The sequence below is a fragment of the Corapipo altera genome, unplaced genomic scaffold (genome assembly GCF_003945725.1).
Source record: "Corapipo altera isolate COAL_440 unplaced genomic scaffold, ASM394572v1 44, whole genome shotgun sequence".
Classification (NCBI taxonomy): Eukaryota; Metazoa; Chordata; class Aves; order Passeriformes; family Pipridae; genus Corapipo; species Corapipo altera.
Genome location: NW_020884880.1, coordinates 1,736,892 through 1,745,437, shown reverse-complemented (window position 1 = coordinate 1,745,437; position 8,546 = coordinate 1,736,892). Strand labels below are relative to the sequence as shown.

Here is an 8,546-nt window from a genome sequence, read left to right as displayed (position 1 = left end):
CTAAGGACTACTTAGCAACAATGAAAACATCAGTGTGTTACCAACATTCTGTCATACTAAATCCAAACCACAGTACTGTACCAGCAATATAGAAGAAAATTAACTGTATCCCAGTCAAAACCAGGACAAATATGAGGAAACATATAGTTTCTGGGAAACGATCTAACACATAATGTACCTATTTGGTCTAGATCAGCCATTGTGTCTTTCACTGAAAATACTTTTCGAGCTGAAAATGAGAGAGAGATGAGTTATCACAGAACTCCCAAAATGGTAGAATTTGCAGTCAAGTGCATTAGAATTTGCAGTCTGTGTGAACTTTTAGAAATTTCCTTACAAAAAATTTTTTCTCAATAGAGATGAGAATCCTTCTCTTTCTTCAGTGGCAGAACAGAGACTTTATGAGAATATTGATAAATTTGAAGGTGAGGCTGTTTTCAACATCCTACCAGAGTTCTATGCATTTTGTGGGAGGCTGCTGCTGACAGAAATACTTGTTTTAATTTGGTTGCTTCTGCTAAGCAGGTGTCCTTGTTTTCAGTATACTTTAGACATTGACCTGGGCTTGTCTTGAGACTTGCTCCTATTTGTAGACGTTTCAGTGTTTCTTAAGCTTCTTACATTCCTGAAGCTCTGTGAGCCCAGTAACAGAGGGAATTAAAAAGACAACAATGTCAACTACTTGACTTCATTACACTGCGTAGTGAGAGGTCATGTTTTCATATACAGGAAGTGTGCAGACATGAACTATAGGAGTGTAAATCCTCTCTGCTACCAGATCATCTGAGATATAAGTTTATCTATTCAGGAAGATCCAATTTACTGTAGAGAGAGGAATGAGTGGTGCTTGAAAGATTCTTTCAGAAGGGACGTGATAATTTCACTTTATTTTCTTTCCTCTCCCCACATTAGAAAGAGTAATAATAAGATAAATAGAAACCAACATGATAGTTTGTAAAAAAATAACACATCTCAATTTTGCCAAATAATAAATTTGCTATTATTGGGAATGATACATGTGAATGGCACATAAACATTGCTGTAAGATGTTGAAAGTAGAGTCCTTGTAGAAAACAATATCCTGATTTTCAGTCAAATAAATGCACAATTAGCTTCTCCCTGACATAATCTGAAATCAGAAAAACAAAATTTAAGAACAGACTCAAATATAGTACGTCAGCTGAAAACTTGCTAGTTATAAATCTGCCTCAGAAGAGGTGACTAGTTTAAGATAAGATGGAACTTTCCTATCTGAGAGAAGCCCTTGAAAAACTAGTTGCAAGAGCAGGAGAAATCCAACTCTCACTTCCCTTAAGGAGCCTGCCTGAAAATTGCTGTCCAAAGGAATGGGTTAAAAATGTTCTAGATTAGCTGAGGTACTGGCAGCCAGGGCAAAACAAGCAAAACGACCTGTTCAGTGGCTCCTGCCACAGATGACTTAGAGGGCAAAAGGAATTCCAAATGTTTCATGTTAATAGACCTGAAACATTGGCACCCAAATCCTGTGTTTATGGTATTTTTTAAAGACTTTTAATTATTAATGCTAGATTTCTGGGATGAAGGGGGGACAGAGAAAGTGCTGCTAAAAGCCTCACAATGGTCCCTTTCTGTGCAATGCCAAAAAGAAATTTTAAATCTTTCTTTGGCAGTCAAAATAAAAATTGCTTTGGGCTTTTGATGCCTTAGACTTTTTTTTTATATATATGCCATATGCTCCCTTAAAATTATTTGTTTTAAAAATGTTGTTTCACTTGGAGGAAACCTGGAACAGAAGGAGAATTGCCACCAGCTGGAATTCTGTTATAGCTGTACAAGAAGCTACAAACTATTATTTTACCTTATCAGACTTCACTGCTGACAAATTTAATCAAGTTTTGTGGGTCTGCATGACACCCCAAGGAAGGATGGCATCTTTGGCTAAGAGGACTGGGTGTACACTTTGTTAGATAGACTCATGCTGACACTAATTTTTAATATAGCTTCCCAAAACATGGCTGGTATTTAACAAAACTGGGAAAATTGTCTCAAAGAATTTGCAATCGGGATTGACTCGATATAACTCTTAATGTTATGGAAACAAGCAAGAGGGGGAGAATGGAAAGAGGAACTAATACAGTTATTAATGATAAAAGATGTAGTTCCTGTTGAGTTCTATTTTCCTGCTAAGCTTCTGAAATCCACATTTAAAAGACAAAGTACAGAGTGCACTATTGATTCATTTAGCACAAGACTTGTAGGAGAAGGAATTTTCAAGGCTGATTTGAAGCAGAAATCACCAATGTTGAGAGAGTAGGCTCTTGTGAGATCTTCACACACTGGGGGAAATGAGGCAGTCACAGACTCCTACTCGTTAGCAACAGCACAAATTCATTCCTAACACAGGATGGAGCAACTCAGCTGACTTTCATGGCACAGCATGCATAAGTAAACCAATGAGACTCTTGTATTGCAACTACCACTAGTAACAAAGACTGATTGCACAGTTTTAAAAAATTATGATGAATAGTAAAATTATCAGTTCTTTAGTCTTCTTACAGGTGAAACTATCCCAAAAGTATGAGAACAGCAGTGGGCATTTTATTAACTCTCTAGGCTCTATGTGGAACTCATTGCAGTTTGCTGGTTTACAGTCTTATCTTTGTCCCTGATTTCCTGTTTCTCTGCTCTCTCTCACTTGTACAGACCACCAGACTGCATGCACTATCACATTTAAGGGATTTCTGGAGATGTGGTTTTACAGTCTGTCTCTGCTTTTTCTCAGTGTCAGCAAGCTTTTTTTCTGCTGTCGAGTTTATGAATGGATTCCCTAAACTCAGCTTCCTTTTTTATTCTTGTTTTCTTGAAAATATGATGGCAGTCTAGGTCCTGATTAACTGCTGGGTCTATCTTAAATTTAGGCCTCTCTTTAATGTACAAGAAAAACTTTAAAAAAATTTTCATTGATTTCTAATCGCAGCAACCCATTAAGTTATTTCTGTTCTTTCACAAAAGGAAACTTTTAAGCAAAAAAAAATAATGCTTTCACTATTGATTGCTATTTACTAAATTTTTATTTGAAGCTATGCATTTACAGTTTATTAACTGAAATTCTATCCCTCCCCATTCCTCCCCTCCCCTCCTGCCAGTATTTTGTTTCACTGCAAATGATTTCTTCCTTACACCATCTACAAATGACCAATAATGTGCTACAAAAGCACAGGAAACTTATAACCTTTTACTAGGCAGAAGTAAATATACAGCTAGTTTGTACAAACACAGTTGTTTTGTACCTGGCTTACTGCCAGTGTGTCCATTATTCCTGAGCCCCTTTTACATGTCAAAACCTATTCCTGCAGGTATACTAACCATGCTCATTCTCAAGTCTTCTGCCATGCTCTCTGTTCCTTTCTCCCCTGCTCTGTATTAATTCATTCCCTTTGTGTGGCAGTGAGAACAAATGAGACAAGGGAAAGGAAAGAGCAGCTCTGTTGAATTCTTTCTTAGCAAGAAACATTGTCTGGAAATAAAAGTCTTGCTAAAACTTACTCAGCTGGGAGTTGGACTTTGATGATCCTAGTGGGTCCCTTCCAACTCAGAATATTCTGTGATCTATGATTCTATAAAATGGGCAGAGGAACCTTTCTCCATGTGCCCAGGGGCAAGGACTATGTGGTTCTCAAGGAGACTGAGATAGGCAGAGGATATGGAGAGTGCTGCTGTGTAAGCAGATGAGAATTGAGATCAACAAGTTGGTAATCAGCATTTTGGTTATTTTTCCACAGGGGAAGATAGCGTATTATTGTACTGATAACAGTTTGAAAGAGAGTGCATGCAAACTAAAGAAATTACTGAAGTTTCTCAAAGAATTTTAGTTTCTACATTTCTAAACTTCTCAGCACCTTTAAGAATGCTTTTCTGACATAAATTTTCTGTAAAGTGCAGAAGTGCCACAACTCTGTTAGCGAAACACAACAGAATATATTCTCAGTGGGTTGTTAACCAGTACTGAGTGATCACAACTCAAAATGTCTTAAACTTTATTTCTGTAAAAAGTAAGATTCTGTGTTTTAGTTAATCCAGATTTATGCTCCTTTTCATGAGGGTAGTTCTGTCTTTGTCTAACTGGCCTTCCTGCTGCTTGCAGCTAGATGGGGTGAGTGCAACACTAAAATTTAGTCTAAACATCAGTACTGAATTATAAAATACAGTGAGTAGCTAATTTGAAAGTCCAAGAGTATATTTAATATATAGCTACACAGAAAATTTGTTTCGGTGAAAATGTGCTATTTAATTTCTGGCAATTCAGTAAACAAGATAAAATTTAAATTTTGGTTTTATTACTAGTAAATGATGTTATAACTTTGCTGTAGTCTTCGTATTCATCATGGCTTATACCTATCAGGTATAATATCAGGTGATATTTCCTTGGCATTGTCTATACCTATGTAGTTGACTTGGAGGGTTATATATGGAAATTAAAGGGGATGGGGAAAAGGGAGTGTTTTTATTTCATAAAACAAATTAAATGATTGAGGGATAATATAATATTTTTTTATTTTTCCTGAAATGTTTATCCTTCAGGACCACTTAATGGAAGTAACCACTAGATAATCATCTGTCTTGCTGCTTTTATGCCCAATCGTTAAGAAGTTTTTAACTGCTTTTTTTTTTTTTTTTACCACAGATGGCTGAGCCTTCATTTATCTCCTCTGTCACTTAGCTTGTAAAAAACATGGTAATGAAAGCATGGCAAGACTTTGAGAACAAAATGTTTTCTAATTACAAAACTTCAGCAGCTAAGGGAAAGAAGAAATTGGATGCTTAGGAAAATGTTAAATAGAACCAGCTGAATTTTTTAGCTTTGCAAGATTGAACAGTTGCATAGGCTTTCTATCTAGAAGATACAGAGCCATAGATTTTATGTCACTTATGCCTTGATAATCATGTACAATCCACAATACTTACTGTAGGTTTTTTTCCAGCAATTCCTTTGTCAATCCCAGCAGCTTTGCTAGTGAAATAGCTACACATGGGGAGCTGAGGAATGGAAAGAACACTTGACTAGCTCAAGGTCCTACAGGAATATGTAGTAGAGATGGCAGCTGAATTCAGAACTCCTGAGTCACAGGTCAATTTTATATGAAACATCCAATTTTCTCTAGTTAGCACAATGAAACACTGCCTTTTGTCAGTGAACATTTTAGCTGTGTAAAGAAGGTTGTCAAATCATGGCAATCATCTATATTAGTTCATCTGGGTCCAGTTCCAGAGCTGAAAAGTGTCACAGAATGAATTAATTAGTTTTGTCTATCCTGAGCTGATCTGGAAGACTCCTATGGTACCACCTCTGTGGAAGGTGCCTGCAGTCGTTACTGCATAATTTTGTTTTTCCTGCAGATAAACAAGCACTAAACCATCACCAGTTTTTTTCTTTCTTATGGAGTATCTTACATTTTCAAAGTGTGCTATGAATGTTTAGCACTCCAGTTACGTCAATGAAAGATGAAGGAGTATTATAGCACATTGTTTTATTTTGGGGGAGAATGAGACATGCAAAGGTTAAGTAATCTGATTGTAGGAAAAGCGGCCTAGTGATTTACAATGGATCTGGGTGGCAAGAGACCTGAGCCTCAGCCAGAGCTCTGTCTGTCTCATTATGTGATATTAATAAGTAATCACTTGCCCAGTGTTTTTTAATTCCTATGAGCAAAAGACTTATAGCCTTTTGTGTGATGGTGCACAATGCTTTGTCCTGTGATCAATCTAATATACCATACTTGTAAATACCTTGCAAAGGAGGTTGTGTTCAAACAAAAGCTACACTGCTTTCTCAGTCAAGGTAAGAGGGTTGCTATACTGCACTACACGTACTGTTTTGTCAAAGGCACTATGTGTACAGAGGAAATGAACCATTTATAGACCTCCGAATTTCTGAATGTGTGTCTTGGCTCTGGTGGAGTTTAGAGCAGTAGTTAAATGTCAGTCTGGGTTTGCTGCAGTGCAGAATGTCCTGACTCTGTATTCTCTTCTTGTTCTGATGAATCTGCAGAATAGACAATGATAAAGGGCTCACTCCAGGAGAAAATTGCTGATAGAAGAGCTAGCTCATACTTTCTTCACAATAAGAAGAAAGCTCACTGATGACTGCACTGACCTGCTCTCCAGTCTTGTGCTTCCTACAAGAGCCAAAGGCTCCTGTTTCCAAGGGAGTTGGATCCATAATGCATATTGTGTTTAAATACAAGGGGTATTTTTGTTGCTGTTTTCAGATACTTGGGTGGGACATTCGGCTTCTCTAGCAAAGCATGGCTACTTCTCCTCTACGTGCTGATGAAATAGGACACCACTTTCACTGAAAACTGGTAAAGGCAGCTTTCCTGTCTCAAAAATAGGCTAAGATTGCCTTAAGCTCTCATATACATAGTGTTGGAGAGAGTGCCAAGCAGAGCTCAGTGACTGCCCTCTGCACACCATGTTACACAAACCATGGTCATGAACAAGGTGCAATAAACATTACTCCCTTTTTGGCATTAAAGATGTTTTCTCACCTCTCTTGGATCTGACCAGTGAAAGATTAAATAAGCTTGCAATCAACAAGAAGAACTGAAGATTTAACAACTGTTCTTTGAAAATGGCCTGAATCTGGTACCTCCTGTATCTTACTTGTCTGTCAGTAGGCTGGGTGAGTGACTTCCTGCATTTCAAGAGGAGTGCTTGCAGAGAGGGATGATTGCTCGTGCCAGTAGCTCTTTCTGGTGAAAAATGGAAAGCAATGATTGTCTTCAGAAGTCCATGAAGGTTCAGTTAAGGTAATATATGAGACATATGATCAAAGGACTAAAAAATACACAAATCCTGAGTGAAGACCTGATTCCATGACAAATACTCTGTTCAGCCTTTACCAAGAGACATAAGGGCACCAGAGAAACCATTCTGGATGATTGAGGATACCCATCCCATAGTTCACTTTAGGAGGATTAAGAGCACATCTGCTTCCTTTTGTCACTACACATATTTCCCAGCCTGTTGATAGATCAGTAAGATGCATCAGTAAGATGCAGACTACCTGACATGTATCTTTTTATCATCTTGAAGTTTTCTTTTTCTTTAAGAGTCAGAAGAACACTCAAATAAAAAAGTTTAACAAAGTATTTTTTCCTCAGAAGTTATATTTTTTTTTTTTTGAGGAAAATTGAAAAAAGGCTTGTTATGATTTAGCTTCAAACAGTTTTTTCAATCTATTTCATGGTATTGACAGTGAACTAGAAAGTTGATCATTGCTGAATTTCAGTAATTTTTATTTCCTAATTTGTAGTCCACGGACCTATACCCTTATCTGGTAGGGAATCCCATTAGAGCTTTTAGTTTAAATGAGGCTCTGAAGTACCTTTATGCCTGAATGAGGAATAAGGGGTTTCAGACAGAACCAGGAGTCAGGAAATCTTGGACTTTCTCTGGTTTTAATTCTGTATATTTTTCATTAAGTCCCATGTGCTTCCATGTTAGAAAAAAAATGAGGGTATTTTCTATTCTTCTTCTTCTAACCATTTGTTTCAGGACAGCCACAGGCAGGGCTGCTCTAAACTAAACTGCTTCCTAATTATCCTTAAGAGACAATTTCACTTGGGTGATGAAGATAATGGATGAAAGAGGGAGATAAAAGAGTAAGTGAAGTTCACTGTGCTTTGACCCCCTACCCTGTCTCCCAGCCCCCTCTCTTCCCAGGCCTGGCAAAAAGGAGACAGAATCTGGCTCTTAACCTTTTTCTAGCCTGGAGCAAGTCAAATGCTGAATCTCATTGTCCTTTTCTTTTTTTTTTCCATTTGTAGGAAATAAAGTAGCATGTCTATCACTGTGGATATTTTGTTTAGCAATTTAATCAACAATAGAATCTCCACTGATCAGGTAGATATTACAAAAGCTTTTCAGAAAGCAGCACTTGTTTTTTATGCACCATTACAAGAAGACCTAAAAACGTTGCAATATATGTTTATGTAATGTACTGGGATTGCCCTTCTCAGAACCTTTTTGTTTTCATTTACCTCTTATTTTTCAGCCTGGATGTGACTGCTAGCCTAGAAAACAAAAAGAATACGCATTTATCATTCTTTAGCAATGTTCAGTGTTTAGTTTTCTTGTCTTTTTAGGAAGAAAACACATCTCACAGAGACTATCCACTGAATTGATAGTGCATTGCCATGGTGATCACTATGGAAAACAATAGTTATGAACTATCATGTTCCACAAAACATTAAGAAAATGCAAAATTTCTTACTCCTGTGACAGCTTACCTGTCAACCTGAGGTTCTGTTTAGCAAACTTTCCATTGTAATGAGAATCATTGAAGTAATTTCCTTTAGATATTTTTATCATCAAGTTTAAGAGCTTAGTTTTGGTTTTACAGGACTGTTCTGCTTTTAGAGGGAATGTGGGGCTTAAGATGATGTGGGGAAGAGATGGTGGTGTGAAGCTGCAGCTGGGGACCTGCTGCCTACCTGAGGGACTCAGAGGGTGGGATCTCCCTCAACAGCAATCGCTCCTGGCTGTGGATCATGCTCCAACATCCC

The 8,546-nt window shown here is 37.5% G+C and overlaps 1 long non-coding RNA gene across 2 annotated transcripts in view; it reads right to left on the bottom strand.

Annotated features, from left to right (window-relative positions):
- Positions 1-1,023: 1,023 nt before the first annotated feature.
- LOC113945140 overlaps positions 1,024-8,546 on the bottom strand; it is a 49,217-nt gene continuing 41,694 nt past the window's right edge. The window contains exons 4-5 of one of the 2 annotated variants that reach the window (XR_003526962.1): positions 8,022-8,054; positions 1,024-1,129 (exon numbers count right to left, since the gene is read on the bottom strand). This is a non-coding gene — a long non-coding RNA (uncharacterized LOC113945140). Of the gene's footprint in view, positions 1,130-5,122; positions 6,023-8,021; positions 8,055-8,546 lie in introns of those variants that run through there. The other variant, XR_003526961.1, reaches the window with a different exon arrangement.